This window comes from Maniola hyperantus, chromosome 1 (assembly GCF_902806685.2).
Source record: "Maniola hyperantus chromosome 1, iAphHyp1.2, whole genome shotgun sequence".
NCBI lineage: Eukaryota > Metazoa > Arthropoda > Insecta > Lepidoptera > Nymphalidae > Maniola > Maniola hyperantus.
This window is the reverse complement of record NC_048536.1, coordinates 12099048-12113266: the sequence shown is the minus strand read 5'-3', so window position 1 is coordinate 12113266 and position 14219 is coordinate 12099048. Positions and strand designations below refer to the sequence as shown.

Below are 14219 nucleotides of genomic sequence, written 5' to 3'. Positions count from 1 at the left end.
TGTTTTCTATTTGATGGCATTGTGCCTGTGCGTGGCTCGGCGCGCGCACGGGGAGGCCTGCGGCAAGCGGCGGAGACGCGGCGCGGCGGGTGAGGGCCGAGGGGTCCTTCGCCACTCGCCGTACACCATACGTTCGGCGGCGCCCTCGCGACTCGCTAGTCATTGCTCAGCCACGGAGCGCTAGTGCTTGTTTCGCGGCCGATCCGATTCGACTGCATTACTATCCTTACACACACATAGATATTTCCTTTATACACCGTCGCAGCCGCTCATATTTACAAACTGTTAAAACATCTCAACGGCGTTTATTCTATTACGCCAAGGCCGGTTCCGAACTTGACCTGTGATTGTTTGTTAGAACTGTCAGTGCGCGTGTTGTGTTTCATCGATAACCTGTATGACTTCAAGGGCAGAGGCGACTTATCAAGTTGTGCTTTGGATGCGGTGTTACAGAAGAGTCCGACTTGATCCTAGCTTTGTTGCTCTTCTAAAATGTAAGTGGGCGTATTCGAAAGTTTGATAATCGATCGGGTGACGTGCGTGGGAATTGCTTTTACGTAATCTTTGTTTACCTTGGGGAAATGATGCACCGTGTAAACTACCCTTGTGGTACATGTTATTAATCCTCCATTGACATGTCTTTCATTCAAGCTGAATGTTGACAGTATCTGTAAGTACCTGTGTGTGTAAAGTTTTGTTTTTGTTAACTTTTATTTTACCTATAGGTAGTGTTTTGCTTGTTGAATACATGTACCTAAGTATGATAAAGTCGTTAAGTACCTCAGATTGCTGAATTATTTATACCTACTTACCTGAGTACCTATGTTTGATTTAGACAAATTACATACAAATAATTATTTAGCTTTTAGATTTTATTTATTGTTGCTTTTTGTAGCCTATCTAAAAGTATAAAATATCAGGGAATATTGAAAAAATTTAATGCTTAATGATCGGGAAATATGGGTAAGTATACCTACCTAGTCAATCAAGTGTCCAACATTTGATATAGGTGCCTACTTAAATGTAATATAAAACTACATAATATTTTTAGTTTTTTATTACATTAACCAACGTCCTGGAAATCATAATTGTAATCCTAGACGCTTCTATATCGAGAATTTTATTGTTAGACAACTTAGTTAGGTAAGTAGGCCTTTCTACTTTTTTTTTATAAAAATATCGATCCAAAGAACAACAAACTATGGACCTACCTATTAGCAGGATAAGCAAAAGAGCAAAAGAAGAAATAAAACACTATGGAACTTGTATCACTAACTATCTGATAAAAGAAGCAGACCAAAATATCGATAAATATTAATTTTGGCACTCAACGACACTATTCAAAAAATTCAAAAATATAGTACCTACTTAATAATACCTACCTACATAATAATATTCAAAAGTGTTATATCAGCTAACACATGCCTGGTTTGCATTTGAGAAGATTACAATGAAGACAAGTTTAGCATAATAATGCAGTAACTGTAAATGAGAAAAATAACTAAACCACTCCTGGCTCTAATCTCCCAATCTAATGATCATTTTAAGTTTTATAAGTTATGAACAAATAAAGATAATTTTATAATTATTTTTTTACCTTCAATGTTATAATTTCGCAAACAAAGAAGGAAGGCCCTTGAATGCCGCAAAAGTGCAAGAGCATGCATCTACGTCCAATGCTATGAAGAATTGTTTTTGTTTGTTCCAAGTATGTTAATACGTCTTATCTACAAGGATTTCTTGATTACCATGACAGTTAAGTATTTATGTTGAGGACGTCTCTTCTCTATGTAGGTACGTGACATTGGCGAAAGAACCTGTATGCAATTGGCATACCTAAGGTAAGATGGACATAGGATGGAAAGTTAATCAATCCTATAGTCCTATCTGGGAATTGAGACGGAGATGAGATTAGTTGGACCCAATGATATTAGAAGAAAATAGGTAGATACGTTATACGCGGACCGCAAGTGGCACGTTAAAACTAAGCTAATTAGCAAACCTGAGCTCAGTCGCCCGCTGGCGTCGCGCTATCGACGACGTCGTTGATAGTAATGTGTATTTTGTTTTCGTCTCCCAAAACAACCGAAAATGCCGTCGTGTGTGATGAGATTCTGCACAAACTACACAAGCAAGGTTTCCAAAAGTCAAGGAATCACATTTCATTCGTAAGTAAAACTATTTCTTTTATATAATTCGTATTTTTCACTTATTTAACAATAACAAACTCGTGCACGTTCGTGTAAAATGCAACTCATTGCAATTTCGACCTTATGTCACATGCCATAAGTACGTATCAAGTTATCGTTGTACGTATTTTAAAGTTTCCGATCAAAGAATATAAAATAAACAGATAGGTTTCTTCTGAGTATTGACAATTCAAATAGTGTGCATATTTCCTGTTTTAGGGAAGGATTTAATTTAATTTAATTTTTATTATTTTTGTTATAGCGGCAATAGAAATACATTCTGTGAAAATTTCAACTGTCTACTTATTACGGCTTACGAGATACAGCCCGCTGACAGATGGACGTACAGACAGCGGAGGCTTAGTAATAGGGTCCCGTTGGCACCCCTTGGGCACGGAACCCTAAAAACGAGCGGAACCGCGGGAAAAAGCTAGTTCGTAATATATTAAATACCACAGTATAAGGTTTTTATTTTACTATACAACTACAGTTGTAGGTATAAATCGGCATTAGCCGAAAAGACTTCACGGTTTTTTTTTTCTATGGAGTTTCTAGTATACCGTCTCGTCCCGTCTCTTTTACGCTCGCATTATTAGGCATATATCCGTCCTTCTTCCACTCTTCTGTGCAGGACGAGGTAGTGCAAAATATAACCGTCTCTTTTTCGTGCGCAACTGAAGCTGAGGTTATTAGTTCACCGTCCTTTACTCTCTGTTGTGTGAGGTTAAAATACTATCTATGCGTTTATGTGTGTTGAGTCTTTCGGCGCTGACGCAGCGTGCCATTAATAAACATCGAATTTGATATAAGTAACCTATCTACCTCTTTTTCTTCTAATATCATTGGTTGGACCAATAAATTTTTTATGAGATGACATTAAAAAATTATCATGCCAATTACTTATAGCGAAAGGAAATTATCTCTATTTTTTTGATAAATAAAATATTGTCTATGTTACTCAGGAATAATGTAGCTTTCTACTGGTGAAAGAATTTTCAAAATTGATTTTGTAGTTCCAGAGATTACCCCCTACAAACAAATTTACAATCTTTACCTCTTTATAATATTAGAAGATGAAGATTGATAGAAGTTAGACGTATCTAATAGTACCTACCTATTATGATTATGAACACGCATCAAATGCTTGTTTTTGATCGCTCCAAGTATTTTTAACACACAATTTTCTACAATGACCATGACAGTTAAGCATTTGTGTCAATATTAGGGCGTCTATTGCAAAAACGGGCTTGGGACTAGCCGGTCTTTCAGGCACTGCATTCATATTTCATGAGCACCGGTCTGAGCCACAATGGCGTCGCGATGAGGTCGTCGGACGAGCGTGGCTTTTAGCTACACGCTTTAGCTTAGTCTAGCCTTTTTCCCCAGTGTTAGTTAAAATTAAGCCCTTACACTTTTACTGTACTTACTGTTTGTTTAAATTACTTAAGTACTTCAACACAGTATAATATTTATATTGATTCTAATCACATTTGTTACATTTTGAAACGCAGAGCTAAGGGATCGTAGTTTTGAAAGATGAAAGGTGCAAATTTTCTATATTAATATGAACACTTTAAATTTTTTTAGGTTTAATAAATGAAACGGAATTTACCATTTTGCTTGGGTACCAAAAACACGCTACATAAAAAACTAGTCTTCCGTGTAGCTTGACATGTAAATATCTAGAAATAGTTCCTGGTTCTTACATATTTTAACACACTTGAACTAATTTAAAGCGATAAATCATTACAATAGTTTTAAATGCAAGCCTCAATAGCTCAACGGGTAGAGGAGTGGACTGAAAACCGAAAGGTCGACGTTTCACAGTTTGAAAACCCCGCCCGTTGCACTATTGTCGTACCTACTCCTAGCACAAGCTTGACGCTTAGTTGGAGAGGAAATGGGAATACTAGTCATTTAACATGGCTAATATTCTTTTTTAAAGAAAAAAAATGCTCCATTGTATTTAAATCTTCGACATGTTTTTGTAAACTAAATTATATTCAATGATGAAAAGTCGTGCACAAGGGACAACTTATTAGTGGAGAGATTTCTCCCAGCAGCCCTAACAAGCAAGCAGCAATAGGGCCACATATAATTAGCACCTGTTATGTAGCACAGAAGTGGTTTCTGAAAAAGACAATTGACCTGAAATTGCTCCGAGATCCTGCTTCAGTAGCGCTCAGAGGAATAGCTACTAAGGATATCATTAGTCTCTTGGGAAATCAAAATGACTTAGATACGAACACATAATATAAGTCTATCGCGTTACGCATATGTTCAGAAGTAAATTATAATATATTCAGGATGAGGCTGCTGGTAAGGCCTCTCTGGGATTTGAAATTATCTTAATATTTTTCATTAAAGAATAAGGAGTTTGCATCGTACATGTGTAACAGCACAAATAAACTAACAATGGCACAAGCTAGTGTTTTGTAAGCAGGTACTACTTACGAACTATTGTACTTTCGCCATATTATTATTCTCAGTTGAATAAACATTCACGAGTTCACGTTTTTTTCCATTTAGTTGAAGTTAGATTTAATAAATAATCTGTTTTTTCCGAGTGGCGAATTACAGGATCTGTTTGTAAACAAAACGTGTCATGATGGAGGACGTTACCTCATGGATACATTGAGCCTGTGACTCAGAATGATGCCATCTTTTGAGAACATGCGTGATGACGCTGGCTGTATTGCGCTATTTTTAAAGCGCAATTTACTTAAATATCAAATAATATAAACTAAAGATTTAAAGTCTACCAATCCGCACATGACCAGCGTGGTAGACGATGGCCAAAACCCTTCTCGCTCTGAGAGGAGACCCGTGCTCTGTAGTGAGCCGGCGATGGGTTGATGATGAAAGGTTTAAAGTATAATATCCCATAATAGGTACGAGTATATTTTCCAAATGTATTTATGTGGATTTAAAATAAAAGTAGGCTTCAAACAAGAACAGAAAACATTTATGTATTACATACTTAAAATAAAATTAAACGGAACAACTCCTCTGCATGCTGCATGTAGTACCTAGCACCTCCTGCCTACATATTATACAGAACATGAGTTTGTGTCACGTAATTAACTACGTTTTTGTATGAGTGAGTAGGTAAGTTCGCAGCATATTTTTGACTTAATTAGTAAAATGAGCGTTTAATTAAAAATATTGTCACCAAAGTGTTGACTATCGGAAACCTTGGGCTACAGAGATAGATTGCACCGGACGAAGTCGCGGGTTAGTTATATTACATACTGGATGTTTGAAAATCCAACCTGTCTGTTGTTAGAAGTAGTATGCTAGCTAATGCGCGCTGTATGCAAAGACTGCTTATCTACCTGGCACCCAGTGCTCTCAAGGGAAAACAATATGGCTCCACCCTACATTTCCACATACGTGTAATGAGGAACAAGGAAAGCTACGCGTCAGTTAAAACATCATAGAGTAGTGTCCTTGTTTTAATATGTTTAATTACCTACTTGAGTTTTTCTTTATTGTGGTTTTGTTGTACATGTTTTAGGTAAGAAGTTCACTTTTTAAGAATAAATAAATGAAAATTTCGGATGAGTAGTGCGTTTCATACAACTGCACCAGAAGTGTTTAAATGTATTTATGGATGCTTATAATAATATGTATGTATTAATATGTAGATATGTATCAAAAATATGTTTGGAGTAGCCAACAGCCTAGACGGGTGGACAGGTTTCATTATGAGGTGTAGTTATTATATTTGCTTTTTAGTTGTGAGAGTGAAGTCACACAAAAGCAATAATACGAAAATAAAATTTTCACCACGCCCCGGCCTGCAGCCAGACTTGTGTTAATAATATAGGCAGAAGAAAAAATATATATAACTGAATTTTAAAATATTACATAATTTAATACTTAATATTATTATTCTCATTGTCACAGCATAATCTAAGTAATAATTAGGCGAAAATCAATAGGTCGTACTATGTATTACGAGTCTTTATACTGATTCTTGATAATTGTATTAGTATCAAATTTATATTTTATATTTTAAGCACTATGATAATTGATAACTTGTGCTGGACAGCATAAATTATTATATAAATCAACCTACATGGTAAAATACCTTTGTTCAAAGATTAGGTCATCGCCTATAATAAATTGTACAGAAGTGTTTCTTTTAACTGAGGTAGGTACATAAATACCTACATTACACTGTGGATGTTTTTACTTTTTCATTAACAACTAAGGTACATATAAATTTTATTTCGCATAATATACTCTATTTATTTTAATATTATATTGATATATTTTTATTTATTTATAAATTCTATTTATTAACAAAAATTCCAACAGTTCTCTTCCGTACGGTTTTAAATTTTTCTGTCAGATCAATAATAATAATTCTGCTTGCTTTTGCCGTTAGTCGCTTTTATAAAAGGTTAGCTTCTAGGTACATGATGCTTTTAAAACCATGCTCATTTAGAAATTATACTGCAGTAATAAATTTATACGCAGGTTGCAACGAAGTCACAAAGGGCAATTTTTGCATTCTTTCTACCGTATCAACTAATTAAGTAACGTAATTTTATAATAGGTCCTACATTTATTTTTGGTGTACTAATAACAAATTGTAAAAGTCTATATTATGAATTTGATTTGGTTGATGATGATAATATAAGAGCCTCGAAAAGAGCCACTGAAATCCGAAAGATCGCGCGCCGCTTCTAACCCCACCCGTTGCACTATTGTCGTATCCTACTCCTAGCACAAGCTTTACGCTTAGTTGGAGGGGAAAGGGGAATATTAGTTAGCATTATAAAGTTGGCTAATATATTTATAAAAAAAATTGTTGTGTAACATTGTTAAAGTATAACAGGTCTCCACTCTAATAAAAATGTTAGAAAGTCATGAGACATGTTATAGAACCCTGTCTTATTAAATGTATCTAAGATGGGAGCTGAAGATAGAGAACAACCTACGTTATATTTTCTATGATCGGTATAAAAAAGCATCCAGACTGGTAGAAATATATTATATCTCTACAATGAAGAGAACGGCGTTGCCGTTGACGTATAAATCTCATCATTTATATTCAAGGGGTCGTTTTCGTTTATCTTAAAAACGCCCCATTTTATCCCACCATAAAAGTTAGACAATTGTATGAGACGCCGTGGAATATTCTTTTCAAACTGATTCAACAAACTCTTTGAAGAGAGGTTTTTTCTATTCTGGCATAATAACCATTTAAAACGATAATAAACTTTATTATGCCGTGAAACAGGACGATAACAGCCATACCCTTTGTAATTGTAATATCTGACCCTTTGCACCTAATAAAAGAAGTAAGGGACTTTAGTCAACATTGTAAGTTGTAAATTCAAATAGTTCTAAGACCAGAATAAAATAGTTCGATGACCCCATACTTACATTTTGTTTGGTTATTTCATGCTATAACATTTTATTTATTGTACTTTGACCATGTAGAGAGGACAGGCCGAGACTCAAGAGAAATAGGTTTACAATAAATTTGTAAAGCTTTTAATAGGTACCTACGTAAAATTATCTAGCTCATGTAAAGCATTGAAAAATGAAAATTAAAGTATCCTAACAAAGAACATTTTACAATAATTTTCCCCCTTCAATAAACTTACATGAACACTTGACATTCGCAAATTGGTACATTATAAGTATATATTATCTTTATTTCTTAAAGTACGAGTACATATATTCCAAAATTCTAATTAGAATCACAAAATACTTCATAACACCTAATTGATATTTATTCTGTCTAGTCAATACGTTCATTTAAAATTAGAATGTACTAATTTGTACTACCTATATTAAAACATAATTCAAGGCTGAACTCTAACGTCGGTTACGCACTCATCCGATCAGAGTCCGTGAAAATACGTTCCTTTTTGTTTTGTACGGTAGCTTATGACATATTATTATGTCGTAGATAATCGCTGGTTTTCTCACGGATGACCACAGCGGATGACTGATAGAACCCGGATAACGGAAGTGTAGTGCGTAATCGCCGTAAGGCGTCGATTCTACGAACGACTTTCGGACTTTCATAAGCCACAGCGCAGGATTAGACAGATATACTAAACGAATGCAGATCGGTGAACACTAAACCGTTGGCTGTGGGATCGATACCTAATTCTAAACAGAATATTACCTGAGACGTAGGTCGTAGTAGGTACGTGATGTTATGAGGAGTAATGTTAGTAATAGCACCCGGTCAAAGATTAATTGGTTTTCTTGCGACTTAATTCTTTTAATACCAGATTTCACTCTTAAAACGAGGTCGAGGTTATACTGATTACTTTCGTTAATGCATGACTTGTCTGGACCAAACGCGGAGGTGGAACTAGTGTTGTGTTACTGTTAACTGAACTGATTATAAATGAACTAGATCTTGCCTGCAGCTGCAGAATCATATGCACTATCCGGTTAGTTTTCTCGCTTGAGCACTATAAATACGTATGTTATCAATAAATTATTTATTTATCATCCCTCTATCATTATCATTTCTTTTTACCCGACCACGGCAAAGCCAAAAGGAAGGGTTATGATTTTAGCAGTCTATGTATGTTTGTACTTTGTATGTATGATCGATTTTATTGAATGAGGTGTCAATCGATTCGTTATTATGGTCCGGGTGACGTAAGCTACATTTATAGGATAAAATTGATCCGACAGATGTTACATCCAAAAAAATGGGGGTCCCCAACTTTTATTTTATTTTATATCAGCATCGCTCTGTTAAGGAAAATGATGAGATCCATACTAAGTAATATTGTGAATCGAAAGTATTCGCCTATCTCCATGTTCGCTATGTTTTCATCCCTTTACCATTTAATGAAATTTGGTATAGAATTAGCTTACATCCCGGTAGCGGACATCTACTTTTTGTCAAAAAAATAAAAAAGTTCAAACTAGATTTTTAAAACACCTAAATCCACGTGGAAGTAGTCGCGGAAATCATTTCATGGTACAGAGATAACAAAGCTTGCATCTAAAGATGGAACAACTTTTTATCCCAGAAAATCAAAGAACTCCCGTGGGATTTTTGTAAAACCTTTGTAGTCAAGGGCATCATCTAGTCCCTAACTTGATAATAATTTAGAACGCGTTTATCTATGAAAGTCCATTTGTACTAGCTGTATAATTATAAAAGTTTGATACATACAAGAGTTAAGAAATATCTTGCCGATATAAAACGTGAAACGCATGATAACTGTATGTCTAAACGGTATCCCACGAAACCCTTAATTAAAATATATTATTGACCAGTCAAAAACTCTGCCTCCATTTCACTGCTCGAAGCTTAGATTAAGGGGTTCGAAGAAACCGATAAAATAGGCTGAAAGTAAAATAGGTATTTTTGAAATCATTCACCAACTGTGCTATAACAGCTGTGCCAACTGTTAAAATATTATGTAAAGAGTAAAAACCACAGAAAAACAGTAAACTAAAATGCTCAGTTTTAACTAAATTGCCGCGTTAAAGCGAAACAATTAATCATACTTAAAAATATACGCGTCAAATTAAGTAATATCCTCTCGACTTAGCTCACCTCTCAGAATAATTGGTTAAAAATGAGCGTCGTTTTCGCTCTTTCCTTGAACGTTAACATTTTACTGAGCACGAAGGACCGATAAAATAAAGATTGAGCAAACTTCCTGGAATAAACACGGTTTTGTTAAAAAATAGGAAAGTAGTTACGAAAACCTACTTTTATACATTTTTATCACCGGTTTTTAATCTCATAATTTGTTTTGAATAATTGTACCTATAGGCTATTTTTATTAATAGGTATAGGTAACAGTTAATTTTATTATTAAAATTAATTGAAGTAATATGTGCACGTGAGGAGGCCTATATCTAACAAAACAGTGGATAAATAAGTGCTTACAAAGAAGAAGAAGAAAAAGAATCTGTACAAGTATGTACATATAACTATGCAATAAAACATGGGCTGGCTCATTTTTTGCGCAGCGGATCAGCCTGGCTGTCCAGCGCGGAAATGCAGCCAGTATTCTTGGCACCATTCCACGCGGTCATGATTTATATAGTAATTAGATAAGGCTAGCTTTAAGTTTTATTGTATTAAAAAAAAAAAAAAAAAAGTTAAAAAAAAAAAAAAAAAAAAAACATGTCGATGAAAATTATTGTGCAGAGAAATAGGCGGGACATGAAATTTTCTTAGGCCTGAAGGCTGTTTAAAATGTTATGTCCTATGCCATTCTTTTTTTGTTTGAACTAACTGGGTTTTTTTTTGATTATTTAGAACATGCCAATTAAATGAACACATCTGTAACAACTAGTAATAAGTAATGTTTGGTCTGAGACGGACCGGAACCACTGGGTGCAGCCGAGCGATAATTTCAAGGCCGAACACACCATTACAATCATAATTCAAGAAATAACCTCTTAATTGTTATTTAATAAGAAGTATGATTTAATTTTCGTTGTCGACAATTGTTTTTATATGTACAGTACCTATATCGCGCGCATATTTTTTACATTGTCGATGCCATCTGCGTGGAATCTGTATTATAGGTAATTAGGTAGGTAGGTACCTACCTGTATACTAATATTATAAAGAGAGATTTTTTTTTAATCGTAATATTTTCATTATTATCATATTAAATTTCAATTCTTGCAGAAAGCATTATTATTATACTAACTAGGAGAATAATATTCTGCCAGTATCACGTAGAATTTAAACTGTATAACTACTTTTTTTTTTAGATTTTAACACCTACTTCTCGTACCTAAATCGTATATAATCTATCAAATATCAACAACGCCAACAAAAAGTTTCTAGCAAAAAAACGTGTTTTAGCAACCAATTTCCTTAAGTCTTTTTCATTTGGCTCGACGTTGGCAAAACGTATTGTTATACTTCTAGACATAGCTTGGAAACGAAACATTTTAAGTTTACTTTTTTAGTTAACTAACTCTTCAGAGATCTTCGATATATTATCCTGAGACATTTTTGTACCTAATGCTCAATGCCACATCAATTTTTACGGGTTTACCTATGTTGTCAAATGCTCGGACTAATTTTAAACAACCCTGACATGGGAAATTGGAATTGAGAGGTGATTCACTCAGTGTTCAACATTGAATGATAGCCACCGTCCTCATCTTATTTGGTTGGTTCTACATTGCTGCTTCACTGAGTGGTATTAAATTTTTTTTTCGTAGAAAACCTTAAATGGATTAAAAATAAATGTCAAATGAACTCGGTGGCTGTCATTCAGTGTTGAACACTGAGGTAGCGAATCACCCCGCTGAATTTCTCCTATCTCTTATGCTGATGTCAATCGCGTCTGTCGGTCCCGCGTACCAATATACAGCACGTGGCCGAAAGTAATGTAGGTACATCGACCTTTAGAATGTAATAGCTTTGTAGAGCACTGTCTCTTTCGTTGAGACCGACAAAACGTCAAATAGGTATGAGTGATAGAGACAACGCTCTACAAAGCCGAAATGTTATTCTAAAGGCCGATGTACATAACTTTCAGCCGCGTACTGTACATTATAATACATGTACACCACGCTGCCACACACTGGCACTGCAAAGCGGACCACGCTGACAGTATTAAACTGGAAAATAAAATACACTTCTTGAGAAGAAAAAGTCAATAGTAGTTTCGCTAAACAAATCGTTCGTTTAGAATCGCTCAGCAAATTAAGCGTGACGCATAACGGGTTGGCCTATTGTTCCGGTGGTTCCGAGTGCGGCTACTTATTATGGAAAACTGTTTATCATGATTCATGGCCCATCTGCGATATCATACTTGCAAGTGTGATGTTAGATTTAGCCCGTATAGTGCGCAGTACCTAGCTACCTACGTCTTCAATCTCTCGATAGCCTCTATGTGTTGTTTTGGAAGGACATTCCAATTAAATATTCGTTAAAAATATTTCAGATACTTGGCGATGCTGTAATTTGAAGACCTGCGGTCAATATTAGAAAACAGGTAGATTTCTATTACACAATGATGAAATACATAGTTAACTACTCTCAAGTCTCTGCAAGTCTCAAACTAAAATTGTTATTTAGTTATGACAGTTGCGTGTCAGTCAAAGATTGCGCTAAAATTTCTCTGTACGGATTAGGAAAAAAATAAAATTGTTTCTAATCACGGATATTACACGATGAATGCCGAAATGTTGTTTTTGTGTTGGCTCTAGGCTATTTTTGAGAGAAACGCAAATCTGACATGCGATTCGAACATAGTACCTACTTTTCTAGTTATTTCTCAATTTACTTAATCTGTTTTTAATTTATGCATTTGATAAATCTAAATAAAGCTAAGTATTCGTCTAATGTTATAGTTCAAAGCCGAAATGCTGGTTCACCGCGATTAATCTAGGGCCTAGGCAATTCTGATTTCTGAGGATTGTGGAGAGCGCTTAGTCCAAAACCTTCGCCTTTAGCCTAGCAAGTTTTCGGGCCAATCTAGAAGTGCCTTAATTCCTAGCTAGTCCAATGGTCAAACTCCATTTTGTAAATTCGACTTTGGACTAGGTAATTCTGAATTGTGGTATTGAGTGTATTTAGACATTAGTTGGATTTTAGAGTTAGAGTTTTGCTATAGGTAAGTTAGAGTTCAGATCGTGTTCAACTCGAAATTGACTTTTTTTTTACAAAATGAATCAAGTAAATACAAAAATGCATTTTGTTAACACGTAACAAGGAAATTAATGAACTTACTTTCTATCAATCACTTCAAACGTTACCAACACAACGTGCCATGACAAGTTTATGAGCATCATGTATTATTAATAGTACATTGTGTAAACACTGAAATAAGTAATTAGTTAGTCTAACACAACCATAAATTACGACATTTCACATTACTTTCTCTCTTCCTTTCCTACTGTGGTCTGTGGTAGAAGTGTAGACAGCATTAATGTAAGTCTTATTTTCTGTTTTACAACACCAACATAGTATGCGACAGCCTGAGATCAGAAATGGCAATCGGAGAGGGAACGCCTCGCACACCTGCACAGCCCCGCGCTGACCCGTGACGTGCGGGTGTGCGGGGCGTCCCCCCCCCCCCCCCCCCGCCTCATACCCCGATTGCCATCTCGACCTGTCGCGGCCTCTACTTATCTACGTTTTCGTAATGAGAACTAGATCTAGACTAATTTAGTAATTAGATGTCTAAATAATTTGGCGATGATGGTGCTAATTTATACAAAACATTTATCTCCAAACTAAATTGAATCCATCCATCCTCATCCACAACGTCCAGTGTTTTCAGAATACTACCTTGATTGACAGGTTTATATTTAACTCTGCAATAATTCTACTCTAGGTATAGGTAGGTACTCTACTCTACTCTATTCAAAAAATGTGTAAGTTATTGCCAAACAACATGGGAATTTAGAAAAACTGATATTTTCTGTGAAAATGGTTAAGTAAAAAGTTTACTACGTAGCTTAGAACCAAAATAAATACCTTGGCCCTACTATGCATTCTTCTTTAGAGACGACATTTTGACTGTCAGTTTTGACCATAAGTCAAAAAATACTTTTTGCAGTTAGCTGCTTTTTAGAAAAACGATAGCAATATTAGCAGCTACACGTTTGACTGTACTAGATATTTTTAGTCAGACTAACACAAGATAAACGTTCCGATTCACAGAAATAGCAATAATAGACACTCTGAAACCGATAAGTTCCCTGAAAAGCATTTCCCGCATTTCTCTTCTTTAACGAGTCTGAGTGTAAACAGCTCAAGTGTAAAATGGAATCGATTAAAGCTCCGACACTCAAAGCTACACGTGGAGATTACATTCTATTTTGTTTTCTATCGGAACCCCTCTCACGATTGTGGTGGCACGGAGATAAAAGTTGGATTAGGAATCTATCTGCTTAGGGGTCATTTCCTAAGTGCGGTCAGCTCCGTAATTCATTCTAACACTTGCTCCCTTTGTTTCTTACATTTCGTTATAATTACGTTACGTCTCTAACTAATTCCAAATATCCATAAAAGGTAGCTAATTATTTTGTACACAATCTCTAAAATAAATA

The 14219-nt window shown here is 35.3% G+C and overlaps 1 protein-coding gene and 1 long non-coding RNA gene across 3 annotated transcripts in view; one reads left to right on the top strand and one right to left on the bottom strand.

The window, feature by feature from the left end:
* The window catches only part of LOC138402283 (uncharacterized), a 154726-nt gene that overhangs the window by 84909 nt on the left and 55598 nt on the right, over positions 1–14219 (bottom strand). The gene's annotated exons all lie outside the window — the stretch shown is intronic.
* LOC117983741 (serine-rich adhesin for platelets) overlaps positions 38–14219 on the top strand; it is a 195834-nt gene continuing 181652 nt past the window's right edge. The window contains exon 1 of one of the 2 annotated variants that reach the window (XM_069498101.1): positions 38–494. The gene's annotated coding sequence lies outside the window, so the exon portion shown is untranslated. The remainder of the gene's footprint in view (positions 495–14219) is intronic. The other variant, XM_034970355.2, reaches the window with a different exon arrangement.